The sequence below is a fragment of the Molossus molossus genome, unplaced genomic scaffold (assembly GCF_014108415.1).
Source record: "Molossus molossus isolate mMolMol1 unplaced genomic scaffold, mMolMol1.p scaffold_m16_p_21, whole genome shotgun sequence".
NCBI classification, from domain to species: Eukaryota; Metazoa; Chordata; class Mammalia; order Chiroptera; family Molossidae; genus Molossus; species Molossus molossus.
Genome location: NW_023425357.1, coordinates 36,904,025 through 36,922,394, shown reverse-complemented (window position 1 = coordinate 36,922,394; position 18,370 = coordinate 36,904,025). Strand labels below are relative to the sequence as shown.

The window sequence follows — 18,370 nt, the reverse complement described above, 5'->3', positions numbered from 1 at the left end:
TTAAATAAGTTGAAATATGTCAGACATTTTTAGTTTATTCTATTATTGTTTTCAATTTTGTCTCCTTTCTCACATATAAGTACTGATGGTCATTCACTTTTAATTATGTTTTTCTGCTTTCTTGAATAAAGTTGTTACTGACTCAATATGGTGAAAGATGGTTGATTTGCTAACCATACTAAGTATAATTGGATATTTAAATAAGCATGGAAAAAGGGAAGTTCCTTGTATGGCTTCCTGTAGAAAAATAATGGTGCGTTTGTATATCACATTAGGTACTGTGCAGAAGGATTTGGTTACTGCTGAACCTTACTTTCATACTATAGGTCAGCTTTTTCTTTATGTTTCTTTGACACTTTTTTGATAGAGGTAGAGAATGCTCCTGGGGGTATTAGCAGAATTTTGTGATTGAGATTAGTGAATAAATGTATTTTAGTGAGTATGGGGAAAAAAAATTCCATGTCATATTGTTTTTCTTTAAATATATATTTATTTATTTATTTATTTATCTTTAAGAGGGAGGAAGAAAGAAGGAGAGAGAGATAGAAACATTGATGAGAGAAACATCGATTGACTGCCTCCATTATGACCTTCACTGGGTATTGGGCCCAGAACCTGGGCATGTGCCATGACTGGGAATAGAACCGGTGACCTCTTGGTGCATGGGTTGATGCTCAACCAGTGAGCCACACCCACCAGGCTGTCTTATTGTTTTGTTAAGAGCATTGCTGTGCGTGTGTTTTCTTAGATTTCCCATCTGCTGATACAGAAGGAAAATTTTGGCAAATATTCTAAACTATTTGCTTAGGTAATAAATACTGTAATAGTTTTATTAGATGATGGAAATATTAAAACTTGGGTGTTATGTACCTGACCAAGAAATTGTGGGGGATCTAATAAGGCCTGTTTCTTAAGCATTTGTGGTCATTTAAGATATTATTTTAGGCTAAGTTGTAGAATCAAATTATCATGACTTGCGTTTCTGTGGCAACTAGTAAACTTTGCCTAAAATTTTATGTATCCCAAGCTCTGCTTTTGAGTTTTGCTCTTTTGTTTATTTTTTCAATGAAGTGTCATTATAAAAACATTTTTGGTAAGAAAATGTGGAATTCATTTTTCTTGAGAAAGTAATAAATAAAATACTGATATATAAAATGGAAATCTTTTAAGAGCATAGAATGAGTTGTGTTACTGATTGTGACATTGGATGTGTCCTCTACTTCTTAGTATTGAGTAATAGTTGATGATTCAATATGGTGGTATTTTATTTTAAATAAGAGGCGGGGCTGAGGAAGCCATAATACAGTGAAGTCAATTGCATTACTCTTAAGTGATAGGAAACCTGAGTAAATAGAGCCTCATTTGATAGTAAGCAGTAGTTTGCTTACAGTAGTAACATAAATAAAGGGAGGTGTTGTCTAAAGCTGTCCTGGTGGGTCAGGGGAGTAGACAGAGCAGCCTTGGCAGTAAGCCTGGCTTCTAAAACAAAATCCAAGTCATCGAATTTGCCCAGGCATGCCATATGAGGTTCAAGTAACAGTGGAATTTAAGAGGAGTGAGTTTGTTCAGGGAGGCTTAGAAGAGTCACAAGCAAGAGCAAGCTTTATTAACAGCCATAATTTTAACTCAAACATATAACATGTGTCTGCATATATTTCCCCATATCTGGTAATGTTTATATGATTGTATTGCATGACTTTCACCTGTTTACCTGACTTTGTTAAACTTTAGAAGAGAAGAACAGTTGGATCTGTAAGATTTGTAGTATGTTCCTGGCTGATTTGGCTCAACTGTTAGAGTATAGGCCTGTGGATCAAAGGGTCTCAAGTTCAATTATCAGTCAAGGGCCCCCACCAAAAAAGGAAAAATATTTTCAGGTGAGGATCCCCCCCCAAATTTGTGGTATGGTTTATGATTTATCTTTGAATTGATAACTGAAATTTAATAGTTGGGACAGTTCTAGTTCACATATTGGTATTCCTGTGTGTAAGAGAACTACATGTCTGTGACAGCCTGAAAACCGCACGTACACTGGAGAACTAACTTGAAGCCTTCATTTTTCTGACAAAAGGTAGTTTCAATGTCTTATGTTACAGAAGCAGGTGAGAGTTTTAATGTTTTAAAGTATTTTTGCAGTGTCTTAAAATAAATGTCTATATTTCTTAATTTTGTGTTACATTTTCATCAGCTTTACTGTTTATTTTAATTAGAAAATAGGATTATGTGAGCTTTGAAATTCCAACTTTTTTCAGTCATGTTGATTTGTGTCATATATAAAAATATTTCTAAAAGCACTTATTTCCATCAAGGTAATCACTGGCCAGAACACTGGAATGGACAGTTTGTGAGTTGTACTTAAATGTAAATATTTTTCAGTATTGCTTTAAAATAAAAAAGGTTGTTAAATTAAAATGACATTCAGGAAAAAATGACATTCAAAATTGCTGAAACTAGATAATGGGTATATGGGAGCTTATAATCTCTACTTTTGTTTATGTTTTAAATTTCCATAATAAAAAGTTTAAAAAATTTTAAAAATCTTCAAGTTCCTTAAGGTCCAGATTAGGGTATGAAAAGTGTTCGTTGTAAAAATAGCATTGCAAAGTTAATAGACTATGCTGTGGTAAGTAATTTTTAAAAACTGGTTTAACAAACAAATAAAAATTAATTTTGATAATGTCTGATTTACCCATTTCTTTTTGAGTAATATTAGTAGTGGGATGGTGAAATGAGTTAGTGGTGTACTTAAATGGGAATTAAACTGTTTTTTTTATATACTTTGGAATAGGTATTTTTTAATTTCTAAAGTATTTTCTAAGTAGTGACTACATTAGTAGTGGGTCAGAAAATTTTACTTATTAGTAATTTAAGGGCTTGAAATTATTGTTTTATTTTTTTTTAACCTTGACCAGGATTGAACTCGCAACTCTTTGGTCTGCAGGCCGATGCTCTACCACTGAGCCAAACCAGCCAGGGCAAGGGCAAGATTATTTTTAATTTAACGTTTGATCATGTTGCTTGTATCATCAGTCTAACATTTATTGAGTATTGTTAATTCACTTGAACTTTTAAATTTATGATGAAATCAAACTAGAGAGCTTAGTCTTAATTTTAAAACTAGATTTTTAGCCCTGGCCAGCTTGGCTCAGTGGTTAGAGCATCGGCCTGTGGTCCAGAGAGACCTGGGTTCTGTTCCTGCTAAGGGCACGTACCTCGGTTGTAGTTTGTCCCCGGCCCTGGTTGGTCGTGCGGGTAGCAGCCACTCGATGTGTCCCTTTCACGTCGATGTTTCTCTTTCTCTCTCTCCCTCCCACTCTATCTGAACAAAAAATGGAAAAAAAATGTGCTCGGGTGAGGATAAAAAAAAACACTAGATTTTTAATCTTGCCATATAATTTATAGAGATTAACTCACAAAAATAAAATATATAAGATCTTTTGATTTGTGAATATTTTAGAGCAAAAAAGGTCTGAAATTTATGTCTTCCATATTGCCATTTGTTTTTGTTTTTTCTCTTCTTTTATTGATTTTAGAGAGAGCTGAAGGGAGAGGGGGAGAGAGAAACATCGATGAGAGAGAACATCGACTGGCCGCCTCCTGCACACTCCCCACTGGGGATTGGGCCCACAACCTGGGCATGTGCCCTAACCAGGAATCGAACCGGTGACCTCTTGGTATATAGGTCAGTGCTCAACCACTGAGCCTTACCGGCTGGGTCCATTTTGCCTTTTGTGAGATCATGTTGAATATTAAAGGAATACAAGTTTTAACTTTCTTCTATATTAAGGAAAGTCTTTGGGGAAAATAATATACATTTATTTTTTTTTTACTCCTCACCTGAGGACATTTTTTTATTTATTTTCAGATAGAGAGAGAGAGAGAAACAGAAACATTGATGTGAGAGATACATATTGGGTTGGTTTCTTCCTGCACAACCCTAACCAGGGCAGAGGACTGAACTACAACTGAGGTATGTGCCCTTGACCGGAATCGAACCCACGAGACTCATCGGTCTGCGGGCTGATGCTCTAACTGCTGAGCCAGACCAGCCAGGGCAAAAAATATATAAATTTTAATCTAAATGTTACTTTTATTTATTTATTTTTTTTAAATGTTACTTTTAATTTTTTTATTGCAACATAAGAAATTAAAGAAACTTGGTATTTCCTCCGTTATCAACACTTAATTATAGTTTTCACTTCCTTTTAGTAATGGTACTTCAATTAAAAATAACATTCAGAAGCCCTGGCCAGTTTGGCTCAGCAGTTAGAATGTTGGCTCATGGACTGAAGGGTCTTGGGTTCGATTCCTGGTCAAGGTCACCTACCTGGTTTGCAGGTTCTATCCTGGCCCTGGTCAGGGTCATGTGGGAGGCAGCCAGTTGATGTGTCTCTCTCACATCCATGTTTCTCTCCCTCCCTCTCTTCTACTCTATCTAAAGATCAATGGAAAAATGTCCTCAGATGAGGATTAACAACAACAACAAAAAATTAGCATTCAGGAAAAAAATGACATTTAGAAATTGTTGAAGCTAGATGATACATATGTGGAGACTCATTATATTGTCTCTGAAAACTCTCATAATACAAAGTTTTGAAACCTTTTATTTTTTTTAAAGCTTTTATTTATTTATTTATTTAATCCTCACTCGAGGACATTTTTTCGTTTTTTGTTCAAATAGAGTGGGAGGGAGAGAGAGGAAGAGAAAGATAGAGAGAAACATTGATGTGAAAGGGACACATCGAGTGGTTGCCACCTGCACGACCCAACCAGGGCCAGGGACAAACCGCAACCAAGGTACAAACCGCAACCTTAGCGGGAACCAAATCGGGGTCTCTCTGGACCGCAGGCTGACGCTATAACCGCTGAGCCAAACCGGCCAGGGCTATTTATTTATTTATTTATTTATTTATTTTTAAAGTTCTTTTTTCCCCCCTTTAATGATTTTAGAGCAGTGGTTCTCAACCTTCCTAATGCTGTGACCCTTTAATACAGGTCTTCATGTTGTATGTGGGCTGACCCGCCTGGAGACAGACAGAGGAGCCATGTCTTGGTTCCTAAGACCATAAGAAATGTGTGTTTTCCGATGGTCTTAGGTGACCCTGTGAAAAGGTCTTTCGACCTCCAAAGGGGTCGTGATCCACAGGTTGAGAATTGCTGTTTTAGAGAGGGGAAGTGAGAGGGAGAGAAAGAGATAGAAACATCGACGAGAGAGAACATCGACTGGCTGCCTCTTGCATGCTCCCCACTGGGGATCAGGCCCACAATCTGGGCAGGTGTCCTGACCGGGAATCAAACTGACGACCTCTTGGTGCGTGGGTCGATGCTCAATCACTGAGCCACACCGGCCGGGCTATTGGTTGATTCTTATGTGTGCCCTGGCTGGGATGGACCCTGCACTTTGGTGAATCCGGGGGATGCTCTGACCAACGGAGGTACATGGCCAGGGCTTTGAAATCTTTTTGACCAAGATGTAGAGTAAGAAATACATTTAACATTTCAGCTTAGCACAACCATGCATATTTATGCACAGAAAACTGAGATCAAGTTTCACGTAAAACAGCATTTACCTTTATGCTGTGGTATTACCCTGACATTTTTTCATTATATTAAAAAATTGTTGCCCTGGCTGGTGTGGCTTAGTGGTCATGGACATGTATTTGGGTTGCAGATTTGATCCCCAGCCTCGTCGGCACAGGCGTGGGAGGCAACCAATGGATGTCTCTCTCTCACATCAATGTTTCTCTCTTTCCCTCTCTAAAAATCAATGGAAAAATGCCCTTGAGTGAGGATTAACCAAAAAAAAATTGTTCAAGACTCACTAATAGATCACTACTTTCTGTTTGAAAAACAGAACTCTAGGAGGTAGATGGTTTCATAGTTCTGATTATATTAAAACTGTTTATTCATTAGGATGTTTTTGTTATTCAAGCCATATTGCCTGTATCTGTTGTTCTTTAATACATTTTTTAAAAGTTGTTTTTGCCTGGCTGGTGTGGCTCAGTGGTTGAGTGTTAATCCGTGTACTAAGAGGTTGCCAGTTCGATTTCCTGTCAGTGCACATGCCCAGGTTGTGGGCCCGATATCCCCAGTGTGGGGCATGCAGGAGGTAGCCAGTTGATGTTCTCTGTCTTTGATGTTTCTAGCTCTCCTTACTTCTCCCTTCCTCTCTCTCTAAAATCAATAAAGAAAAAAATATATTTTTTAAAGTATTTTTTATCAAATTAGCTTATTTGTTGTTTTTTAGTGGGTTAGTTGGTTGCTAAATGTTGCCACTTCCTGAAAATGAGTTATCTCCTCCTTTCTTTCTGCTATATGGCCAAAGTCAAGTCTTAGTCATCTCCTGTTTGGATTTGTGTAATTTTTCTCTTCATATTTTATTCCCCCAAATTCAGTTTTGAAAGTCACAGCTAAGGTTATCTTTAATTTCTGCTCCTTTTCATCTGTAACCTGCTTCCCCATTGGTCTTTCTCATTGTGCTCTACCTGTTTTATATCCCTCACTCTGTACATTAATATCAAGTTCATTATCTTTAATTTTATTCATCTCTTTTGAGTCCCAGCATAAAATCTTTCCCTCCACCCATTTGTCTGAACTGCCTCTGCCATTCACATATTGTTTCATAGTCTTTTTTTCTTTTTCTTTTTTTTTTATCCTCACCCGAGGACATTTTTCCATTTTTTGTTCAGGTAGAGTGGGAGGGAGAGAGAGGAACAGAGAGAGAGAGAAACATCGATGTGAAAGGAACACATCGAGTGGCTGCCACCCGCACGACCAACCAGGGCCGGGGACAAACTGCAACCGAGGTACGTGCCCTTAGCGGGAACCGAACCTGGGTCTCTCCAGACCGCAGGCCGACGCTCTAACCGCTGAGCCAAACCGGCCAGGGCTCATAGTCTTTTCTTTTTTGTGAGGCAATTTAGAAACATCATTTTGTGGTAAGATTGAGCTTTAGATCTGGACTCTAGAATCAGGACTATTGGCTGGTGTGTGACATTGATAAAAAGGCACAGAATAGTTTCTGGTGAAGTCAATCCTTTCGTTTTATGAGAGGAAACAGGTTCAAATTGACTTGCCCAAGGTCATTTAACCAAGTTAGTTTCAATTAGAAATCCAGGACCTCTGACTCCTCCTAGTCTTCTGTTCTTCTCCAGTAAATTGCTTAATTTCTGCTTGAAAAATCTTTTTTTTTTTTTTTTTGAATCCTCACCTGAGGATATTTTTGCATTTATTCTCAGATAGAGGAGGAGGGAGAGAGAGAGAGAGAGAGAAACATCGACATGACAGAGACACATCGAGCCCTGGCCAGTTTGGCTCAGCGGTTGGAGCATCAGCCTGTGGACCAGAGAGTCCCAGTTTTGGTTCCCAATAGGGGTATGTACCAAAAAAAACAAAAACAAAACAGAGACACATCGAGTGGCCACCACCCACACAACCCCAACCAGGGCCGGGGACAAACTGCAACCGAGGCATGTGCCCTTAGCGGAAACCAAACTCGGGCCTCTCTGGTCCATGGGCCGACGCTCCAACTGGCAAGCCAAAGTGTCCAGGACTCTGCATGAAAAATCTTAAAAGCTCTACCTCCTTCCTCCCCCCACACTATAATTTTAATCATTATTGTAACTGTTTCTTTTTTGTTTGCATTCTGTTAGGTAAATATTTAATTCAGTGTAATTGAGTACCTGTTATGTGCAGGGTGTTTTATACACTTTACTCCAAGTCTCGTGATAACCTGAAGAGGTAGGTATTTCTGTTTTATATCCGAGGAAACATAAGCACATAGAGAATTGAACATTTGAAAAATAGAAGAGTTGATATTTGAACCCTGTTTTTTTTGACTTGGGCTCTTCCTACTATGTAACTTGCTTCACCACTAATCCCAGAAAGAGAGTAGTATAGAAATATTCAATTTTTCCTTTGGTGAAACTAATACTCATGGCAAACACATGGTATCCAACATATGTGAGTCAAGGTTTACAAGTTACAAGTGTATTACTGTGACTAGATTTTCTGCTTTTGGCTCAGAATGGCTGCTTGGGGGATGTCTCTTACTCCTTGCCTGCTCAAGAGAGATAGATAGATAGATAGATTGATTGATTGATTGATTGATTGATTTAGTGGTACATTCCCCTTGCGGGAACCGAACCCAGGACTCTCTGGTCCGCAGGCCAAAACTCAACCACTGAGCCAAACTGGCCAGGGCTATTTATTTATTTATTTATCCTCACCCGAGGATATTTTTCTCTATCTTCAGACAGAGCGGGAGAGAGAGAGAGGGAGAGAAAGGGGGAGATAGAGAAACATTGATGTGAGAGGAACACGTCGACTGGTTGCTTCCCCCACGGCCCCGACCAGGGCCCCGGGACAAACTGCAACTGATGTACGTGCCCTTGGCCAGAATCAAACACACGAGTCATTGGTCTGTGGGCTGACACTACTGCTGAGCCAAGCCATTCAGGGCATCAAGAGATTTTTAAATGGTAGCAGTGAGGAGCCCTGGCCAGGTAGCTCAGTTGGTTAGAGCATCGTCCCGAAATGTGAAGGTTTGATCCATGGTCAGGGCACACACACACAGAGAGAGAGAGAGAGAGAGAGAGAGAGAGAGAGAGAGATCGATCCTGTGTGTGTGTTTCTGTGTGTGTCCCTAATTCTTTTCTCTCTCAAATCAGAAAAAAAATTTTTTAATGGTATTATCAGTGATACAGCCAAGCCAGTAGAGTGTCTGCACAGCTAACAGTAGAGCCCAATTTGTGCTCTTTTGGGCCTCTACTCGCTGCTTCCATGTGGACTTGGAGGTCAAGAGGCCCTGTAGTTTGAGGTTTTAAGTACTGAGTATTTGGCTTTCTCTTTGGCGACTCCCTCCCTTGTTGTACTGGTTACAGTTTGATTTGTGACCTTCACAGGCTCTTTATTCTGCACTTCACATTATTTAAAATATAAAGCATTTTTATTTATTTTATTTTATTTTATTGAATAATTTTTGTTACAAATGATTCTCCTTTTCTCCCCCTATAAAGCATTTTTAGATTTGTCATTAAAACTGCCCTGAACCTAAAGAATGAGGGGAAAGGTCAGAATTTTAAAAAAAAAGTTAAATTACTAGTTAGGGCAGTTTTTGTTTGTTTGTTTGTTTGTTTAACATTTTGCTTTTACATGTTCCAAAAGATATGAGTACTACTTATTTCTTTGATTGAATTTAAAACCCAAGTAAAACTGCTCTACCTTCTATATCCACTAACATGGACACGCATTTTTTTTCCTTGCTATTTGATCAATTTGCTACCTGCCACTTATTTATTTATTTATTTATTTTTGTGGTACGTGCCCCTAGTGGGAACCGAACCCGGGGCTCTCTGGTCCACTGGCCGACGCTCAACCGCTGAGCCAAACTAGCCAGGGCATCTGCCACTTATCTTTATCTCCCAAGATCAGTACTGCCTGTTGGGCTTCTCTTTGTCTAATACCTATTTCTTTTTACACACACTCAGTTGTTTCTGAGCTTTTTTCAGAACTCTTCTTTTCAGAGGGAAGCCAAAAAGGTTCTTTTTGTTCTGTTACCTAGTAGATGTTGGCTGATCATTATTTTGAAACTTTCGTTGACTTTTATCATCTGATCACTATCCGAAAAAAAATAGTAATACTTTAAATTTTCTAGTTTAAACATTTGCAAATAGTTATATTTGGTTGGGAAAGGAAAAGAGATCCAAACACTGGCTTCACATGGCTGTTTAAAAGTAAGGAAGGACTTTTCCAGAAGCCTACAGCAAACTTCTCATTTCATTGACCAAAATTGGGTTACTTTCCCTTTCCTAAATTAGTCTGTGGTAAAAACTGATGGAATTATTCTTAGCCAGCCAGGCCCATCCCTTGGCCCAAGGATATGGTTGGCTTCCCCTGAAGCACATGACTGCATGGGAGAGGAGTGGTCATAAGGAAGAAAATCTGTTGGGAGGAAGGAGAAAATAGATGCACTTACTGTTCATAGTATGCTAGCATTTGAGGACCTGTAAAATATAAACATGACTTTTACTATGCAATTACTTTTTCTGGCATTGGCTTTTTCTCTTTCGTTGTCAAAGTTCTTGGGGGTGGACATGGTGGGAGTTTATGAAGTGCAGAGAATGAAGTATGGCTAGTAGATTTCTGTGTTCCTTGTGTGGTTCTTATGGAATCATATGGTCAAGCAGATATACACAAACATAAAGATAGAGTCATCTAGTTAAACCAATTAATAACTTTTCAAAATAGAGATAGTGTTTTATTTTACTCTTTGTCGTTAAGGCTACTCTGAAAGGAACTAGTGTTTGTTAAAAGGTAAAATAGAAAGTTATGCACTGGGAAGAGAAAGTAGAAACCAAACAAGAACATTGTATAAAATCTTAAAAGGGAAGGGATCTCAATACCATTAGCTGAGTGAATATAGTAAGCCAAACAGTCTTTTTTTTTTTTAAATGAGAAAACACAATATTTGCAATTCATATATCTAATATATAACATGCAACTCAATAATAAAAACATTTCAGTCATTTAATAAAAATTATTGTGTCACTTATTGGAGTGAACATGTACAGAAAAGGCCCTCTGAGAGCATAAATGACAAAGCTTAACTGTTAGAGGTCAGAGAAGTTACAGTTGAACTAAATCCAATATGATGAGTTTCTTAGGTAGATAAGGGAGGAAGTACATTTCTGGTCCGTTGATGACCACACCCAAAGACACAAGTTAGGAAGCACTATTCTTTAATTTCGAAAGGTTGAAGATTAAGCTATAGTATCTAGAGGTGGCTGGAGATGGAGAGCCTATTATGCTATAGTGAGGAGTTTGGATTTTATTCTTTTTTTTTTTTTTTTTTATCCTCACCCGAGGACATTTTTCCATTTTTTGTACAGATAGAGTGGGAGGGAGAGAGAGGAAGGGAGAGAGAGAGAGAAACATCGACGTGAAGGGACACATCGAGTGGCTGCCATCCGCACGACCAACCAGGGCCGGGGACAAACTGCAACCGAAGTACATGCCCTTAGCGGGAACCGAACCCGGGCCTCTCCGGACCACAGGCCGACGCTCTAACCGCTGAGCCAAACTGGCCAGGGCAGGAGGAGTTTGGATTTTAGATTGAAGATAGTAGGGAACCATTGAAGGATTCCAACCTGACAAGAAGGTCAGATTTGTCTTAGATCACTCTGCTACACTCTGGATAATGGATTGAGTAAGGCAGGAATGGAGGTGGGAGCAAATGTTATCTGAGAAATGATAAGGGCAGAGTAGAAGAGGTGGCAAGATGGGAATAAAGGTGAGACAGGTTTAGGAAAAAGAAATCAATAGGACCTGGTATCCAGTGAGGAGAGGAAGGAGGCTAGGATTATTTCTATTTTTCTAGTTTGGGTCAGTTGTGGTAGGTGGAGAAGCAAGTTTGGAGGTGGGGAGAGGGAGAAGATGATTCAATTTAATGAAGTGTGCCAGGCACTATGCAAAGTCTATAAGGGTTATATATCATTTTACCAGAATGATAAAGTGTGGAGAAGAGACTAGACAAAATAAAAGGGGAGTATTGACTTCTGGGGAGTGTAAATTGTGGCAAGGTGCCTAGGAAATGTTTAATAAATAAGGGTTATTAGTAAGATTGTTATGCAGATAAGAGTAGTTCTCCTTTTTCTGGTACTAGAGAAGGAACACCTTTATAAATGAAAGTTTATATCCCATTTACAAAGAGAAATTTATGCCCTGCTTTTACAGGCTGAAAGGGAGAGGGCCTAGAGTTCTTCTTGTATCTGCTGTTTTTCATTTGCCTTTAGCCCAAATAATCTGTGCTGATGTAGCATATTTTGACATGGCATATTCTGATACGTTTTGACACATGCATATCTATGAAATTGTCGCTACATTCAAGATAGTGAACATATTTAACACCCCCAAAATTTCCTTGTAATCATTCCTTCCTACCCACCTTTCCCCTTTACCCAGATAACTACTGAGTCACTATAGAAAACATAAATGGAGTCATGAAGTATATACTCTTTTTTGTTTGGCTTCTTTCATTTGATGTTATTATTTTGAGATTTATCCATTTTACTAAGCATATTAGTAGGTGGTCATTATTATTTTTTAATCCTCACCCAAGAATATTTTTTCCATTTATCTTTAGGTAGAGTGGAAGGGAGGGAGGGAGGGAGGGTGAGAGAGAAAGAAAAAAATATCAACCTGAGAGAGACACATCAACTGGCTGCCTCCTGCATGACCCTGACCAGAGCAGGGGACTGAGCCACAACTGAGGTATGTGCCCTTGACCTGAACTGAACCTGAGACTCTTTGGTCCATGGAGTGGGAGGGGGGAAGGGAGAGAGAAACATCTATGTGAGAGAGACACGTCTATTGATTGCCTCCTGCATGACCCTGATGGAGGGGGGTCAAATCTGCAATCAAGGTATGTGCCCTAGATCAGGAATCGAACCCGAGATTTTGGTCAGTATGCTGACCCTCTAACTGTGGCCAGGGATGTTATTCATTTTTTATTGCAGAGTCATTTCCATTGTATGCATGTACTGCAATTTGTTGATCTGTTCACCTCTTGATGGACTTTTAGACTGTTTCCAGGTATGAGCTGTTACAAATAAAGCTGCTATGAGCATTCATGTATTAAGTCTGTGTGTGGATACATTTCCTTTACTTGGATCATAGGTATAAGTTTAACTTTTTGAGAAGCTGCCAAACTTTGCTGAGGTGGGTGAATCATTTCAAATTTCTGCCAGCAGTGGAAATGAACATTTCTACATCCTCACCATTTGGTATGATCAGTCCTTTTAGTTTTAGGCATTCTAATAGTTGTGTAGTAGTATCTCTTTACAGTTTTATTTTATATTTCCCTAACAACTAATGCTGCTGAACATCTTTTTATGTGCTTATTTTGCGATCTATATATCTTTTTTGGTGATATATTTCAAGTTTTGCTTATTTAAAACATTTTATTTTGAAATATTGTTTCACAGAAAGTTACAAAAATATATATAAAACGGGAGGTTCTAGGTATCCTTCACTCAGTTTTCTCCAGTATCTTGTATAACTAGAATAATATCAAGATCAGGCAAATGATATTGCTACAGTCCACCAAACTTATTCGTATGTTATCAATTTTACATGCACTCATTTGTGTTTGTGTTTGTAGTTCTATGCAATTTTATCACATTTGTTGATTTGTATAACCATCACCACAGTCAAGATACAGAACTGTTCCATTACCACAAAGTTCCATCTCATTAGCCTCTTTATGGTCATACCCACTTCCCTTCCTTCTCCCCTCCCCAGTCTCTAATTCCTGGCAACAACTAATCTGTTCTCTATCACCATAATTATATTTCGAGAAAATGTTATATAAATTGAGTCATATAGTATTTAACCTTTTAAGGTTGGGTTTTATCACTCAGTATAATTCCCTAGATATCCTTACAAGTTGCTGCATATATTGTTTGTTCCTTTTAATTAATGAGTAGTATTCCTTGATATTTGTCTAACCTTTACCAATTGAAGGACATTTGGGGTTTTTTTGCCAGTTATTGGCTAGCATGAATAAAGTTACTATGAATATTTGTGTACAGGTTTTTGTGTGAATATAAGTTTTTATTTCTTTGGTTATAAATTCCCAATAGTAGTTGCCTGCCAACCTCCACTATGGGAGTTTAGTTTTAAAAGAAATTGCCCAACTTTTACCTTACCACCAGCAGTGCATAGGTTGTCCAGTTTCTCTGCATCTTGGGCAGCATTTAGTGGTATTGTTATTTCTCCTTTTTCTTTCTTTTCTTTCTTTTGTTTTTGTTTTGTTTTTTTATCCTCACCCGAGGACATTTTTTGATATTTTGTTCAGATAGAGTGAGAGGGAGAGAGAGAGAGAGAAACATCGACGTGAAAGCGACACATCGAGTGGTTGCCACCCACACGACCCAACCAGGGCCGGGGACAAACTGCAACCAAGGTACATGCCCTTAGCGGGAACCGAACCCGGGTCTCTCTGGACCGCAGGCCAACGCTCTAACCGCTGAGCCAAACCGGCCAGGGCTCTTTCTTTTCTTTATAGAGAGAGAAGAAGGGAGAGGGAGGGAGGGAGGGAGAGAGAGAAAAATATCAGTGAGAGAGACCATCGATTGGCCACCTCCTGCATGCCTGAACTGGGGATTTGGCCCACAACCTGGGTATATGCCCTAACCAGGAATCGAACCAGCGACCTCTTGGTGCATGGGTTGACGCTGAACCACTGAGCCATACCGGCCCGGCTTATTATTTCTTATTTTAGCCATTCTGAAAGGTGTTTAGTGGTACCTCATGTTTTTCAAAATATATTTTTATTGATCTCAGAGAGAGGAAGGAAGAGGGAAAAAGAGAGAAACATCGATGAGAGAGAAACATTGATTGGCTGCCTCCCGCACACCCCTTACTGGGGATCAAGGCTGCAACCCAGGCATGTGCCCTGACTGGGAATCGAACCAGCGACCTCCTGGTGCATGGGATGATGCTCAACCAACTGAGCTATACTGGCCATGCACATTATGGTTTTAATTTATTTTCCTAGTGACTAATACTATTAAGCATCTTTTTTATCATCACTGTATCATTTTTAGTCAAGTGTCCATTGAAGTCTCTGCCTCTTTTTTTTAAAAGTGTTTTTATTGATTTTTTTTTTAGAGAGTGAGAAAGGGAGAGAGAGATAGAAACATTGATGTGAGGGAGATAAACATTGATAATCTGCCTCCTGCTTGCCCCCTACTGGGGGATCAAAACCATAACCCGGGGCATATGCCCTGACTGGGCATCAAATGGAACCTCTCAGTCCATGGGATAATACTCAATCCATTGAGCCACACTGGCTGTGTAAGTCTGCCTTTTTTTTTTTTTTCATCCTCACTTGAGAACATTCTTCCTTTTTTTTGTTCAGATAGAGTGGGAGGGAGAGAGAGGAAGAGAGAGCGAGAGAAACATCAATGGGAAAGGGACACATCGAGTGGCTGCCACCCGCACGACCAACCAGGGCTGGGGACAAACTGCAACCGAGGTATGCGCCCTAAGCGGGAACCGAACCCAGGTCTCTCTAGACCATAGGCCGATGCTCCAACCGCTGAGCCAAACTGGCCAGGGCAAGTCTGCCTTTTTTAAAATTGGATTTTCTTCTTCTCACCCAGCTGGTGTGGTTCGGTGTGGTTCAGTGGTTGAGCATTGACCTGTGCACCAAGAGGTCGCCGGTTTGATTCCTGGTCAGGGCACATGCCCAAGTTATGGGCCAAATCCCCAGTGAGGGGCATGCAGGAGGTGGCTAATCAATGTAGTCTCTCATTAATGTTTCTATCTCTCCCTCTCCCTTCCTTTCTCTCAAAAATCAATAAAGAAGAAAAAAAATTAAAAACTAATCATAATAAAATTGGATTTTCTTATGTAAAGTGTTGAGAGTTCTTTACATTTTTAGATTTGCCTTTTTATCAGATACATGCTTTGCAAAGAGTTTTCCCCAATCTGTGGCTTGTCTTTTCATTAATAGTGTCTTTTGTAGAAGTTTTTAGTTTTAATTTATCAGTTTGTTATTTTATGGATTATGCTTTTGATGTTATATGTAAGAAATCTTTGCCTAAAGTAAGTTTGCAAAAATTTTCTTCTAGTATCTTTGGGGAGGTTTTATAGTTTTTGATTTTGCATTTAGGTCTATAATCTATTTTGATTTAATTTTGTTTTTTAAATACTCTCCTGAGGATATGTTTCTATTGATTTTCAGAGAGAGAGTAAGGGAGAGAGAAACATCGATGTGAGAGAAACATTGATTGGTTACCTCCTGTAAGCCCCTTGACCAGGTATTGAACCTGCAACCCAGGTATATACCCTGACTAGGAATCAAAGTGCAACCTTTTCAGTATATGGGACTATTACTAGAAAGGGGACTTGACCCTTGGCAGGTCTGCCTAGGGCCTGCTGGTAATGTGTGGGTTCTTGACTTTAAGCACGAAAAATTTTGCAACAAGTCCAAGTGAATTTGAGAGGATGTTTATTAAAACTGGGGACAATAAAACAAGGAAGGGCTCGGGAAATGAGCCTAGGCTGGGCTTCTTTGGCTCACTAAGCAGTCAGAGAAAAGGGGACCTTGGGGACAGCTTCAGGGGGGTTGAACTGGCACTGCCCATTGCTGCCTTGGTTGCATGCCTGTGGGGAAAGAAGAGTGGGGAGGCTCAGGCATGCTCCTGGGAGGGAGAGCTCAAGATAGACCTTTATTTTGAGGGGTTTGTTTTTTTTTAAAATCCTCACCTGAGGACATTTTTCCATTTTTTTGTTCAGATAGAGTAGGAGGGAGAGAGAGAGAAACATCAACGTGAAAGGGACACATTGAGTGGCTGCCACCCACACGAACCAACCAGGGTGGCTGCCACCCACACAAACCAACCAGGGCTGGGGAAAAACCGCAACCACGCTACATGCCCTTAGTGGGAACTGAACCCGGTTCTCGCAGGCTGACGCTCTAACCGCCGAGCCAAACTAGCCAGGGCCATTTTGAGGGGTTTTAAAGGCTGAGTGTTTAGGGGAGTTCTTAGGGGGAGGATCTCAATAGAATATTCGTCAGCCTTATACTGATGTATGAAAATAAGGTTTATTATCTTTTATAATTTTTTTTTTTTTGGAGGCAGAGGAAGGGTGAGGGTGAGATAGAAATATCATCAGTTGTCTGCTTTCTGTATAGCCTCTGCTGGGGATCTAGCTCATAACCTGAATCAGTGACCTCTTGGTGCATAGGTCGATGCACTGAGCTTCACTGGCTGGGCGAGGTTTATTATCTTATTTTTTTTGTTTATTCATTTTAGACAGAGAGGAAGGGAGAGGGAGAGAGAGAGATAGAAACATCCATGAGAGAGAACATAGATTGGCCACCTCCTGCATGTCCCCCACTGGGGATTTGGCCCACAACCTGGGCATGTGCCCTGACTGGGAATTGAACCGGCGACCTCTTGGTGATGGGTCAGTGCTCAAACACTGAGCCATACCAGCCGGGTGAGGTTTATTCTCTTAACTTCATCTGTCCTTGAGTGTGGTTGACAAATGGCAGTAATTGGATTTCTGCTGTCTCTGGTTGGGGAGAAGTGTAAATAAACCATTTACTCCTAAGGGTCCCTGGTTTAGGGAAGATAGGTTTTACTAAATGGCTGCACATACTTGGCATCTAGATTTTCAAGATGACTGCAGATTGTTTAACTGTCTCTTAGTTTCCCTATTTCACTTGTCCTGGCGTACTACTAACTAGCCTGTTTCAGAAATTGAGCCTCCTAACCAGGGCTCAAGTTCATTGATGTTACATATGAATATCCAGTTCTTCTAGCCCTGTTTATTGAAAAGGCTATCCTTTCTCCACAGCATTGTCTTTACACCTTAGTCAAAAATTAGTTGACTATATATGAGTGAGTTTACTTTTGGACTCTGTTCTATTTTGAGCTCTGTATCTTTTACTGATACTTCAGTATCATGATTATTGTACCTTTATAGTAACTTTTAAATTCAGATAGTGTCACTTTTTTAACTGTGTTCTTTATCAGATTATTTTGGCTATTCTAAATCCTTTGGTCTTTTTATATAAATTTTAAATCAGTTTGCCAATTTTACAAAAATACTTACCTGAATTTTGATTAGGATTATGTGAAATCTATACACCAGTTTTGGGAGAACTGGTATCAGTATTGGGACTTCTAATCTATGAATAAAATTTCTCTATTAATTTACTTTATTATTTTAATTTTTTTTCTTTATTGATTTTAGAGAGAGAGGAAGGAAGAGGGAGAGAGAAACATCGATGAGAGAGAACATTGATTGGCTGCCTCCTGCATGACTGCTACTCAGCCACTGAGCCACACCAGCTGGGCCATTTACTTTATTACTTTATTATATACTTATTATTGTTTTATTACAGATCACTGTTATTTAATTTCTCAGCAGTCGTTTATATTTTTAGTGTATAAGTATTACTATTGTAAGTTTTGCTATAGACAATCATGCACAGATTTCTCTGAGTGGACATTTTCATTTCTCTTGGGTACATACCTAAGAGTGGAATTGTTCATTACATGTTAATTCCATGTTTAACTTTTTGAGGAGCTGACTTTCCCATACTAGCTACACCATTTTACACTCCCATTAGTAATGTATGAAAGTTCCAATTTCGCCCTGGCCAGTTTGGCTCAGCGGTTGGAACATCGGCCTGCGGACCAGAGAGTCCCAGGTTTGGTTCCCGCTAGGGGCACATACCAAATCAAAAAAGAGAGAGAAAGTTTCAATTTCTCCATATCCTCACTAATACTTATTTTCCATTTTTGGTTTCTTACTGTGGTTTTGATTTGTTTTTCCCTAATGACTAGTGATG

At 39.4% G+C, this 18,370-nt stretch overlaps 1 protein-coding gene and 1 long non-coding RNA gene across 6 annotated transcripts in view; both read left to right on the top strand.

Moving 5' to 3' along the window:
• Window positions 1–18,370, top strand: part of NFATC3 (nuclear factor of activated T cells 3) — a 133,522-nt gene that overhangs the window by 6,643 nt on the left and 108,509 nt on the right. The gene's annotated exons all lie outside the window — the stretch shown is intronic.
• On the top strand, window positions 274–12,901 carry LOC118639388. The gene is made up of 5 exons (XR_004961171.1): window positions 274–326; window positions 1,732–1,877; window positions 1,949–2,102; window positions 7,653–7,740; window positions 12,676–12,901. It is a non-coding gene; the product is annotated as an uncharacterized LOC118639388 (long non-coding RNA).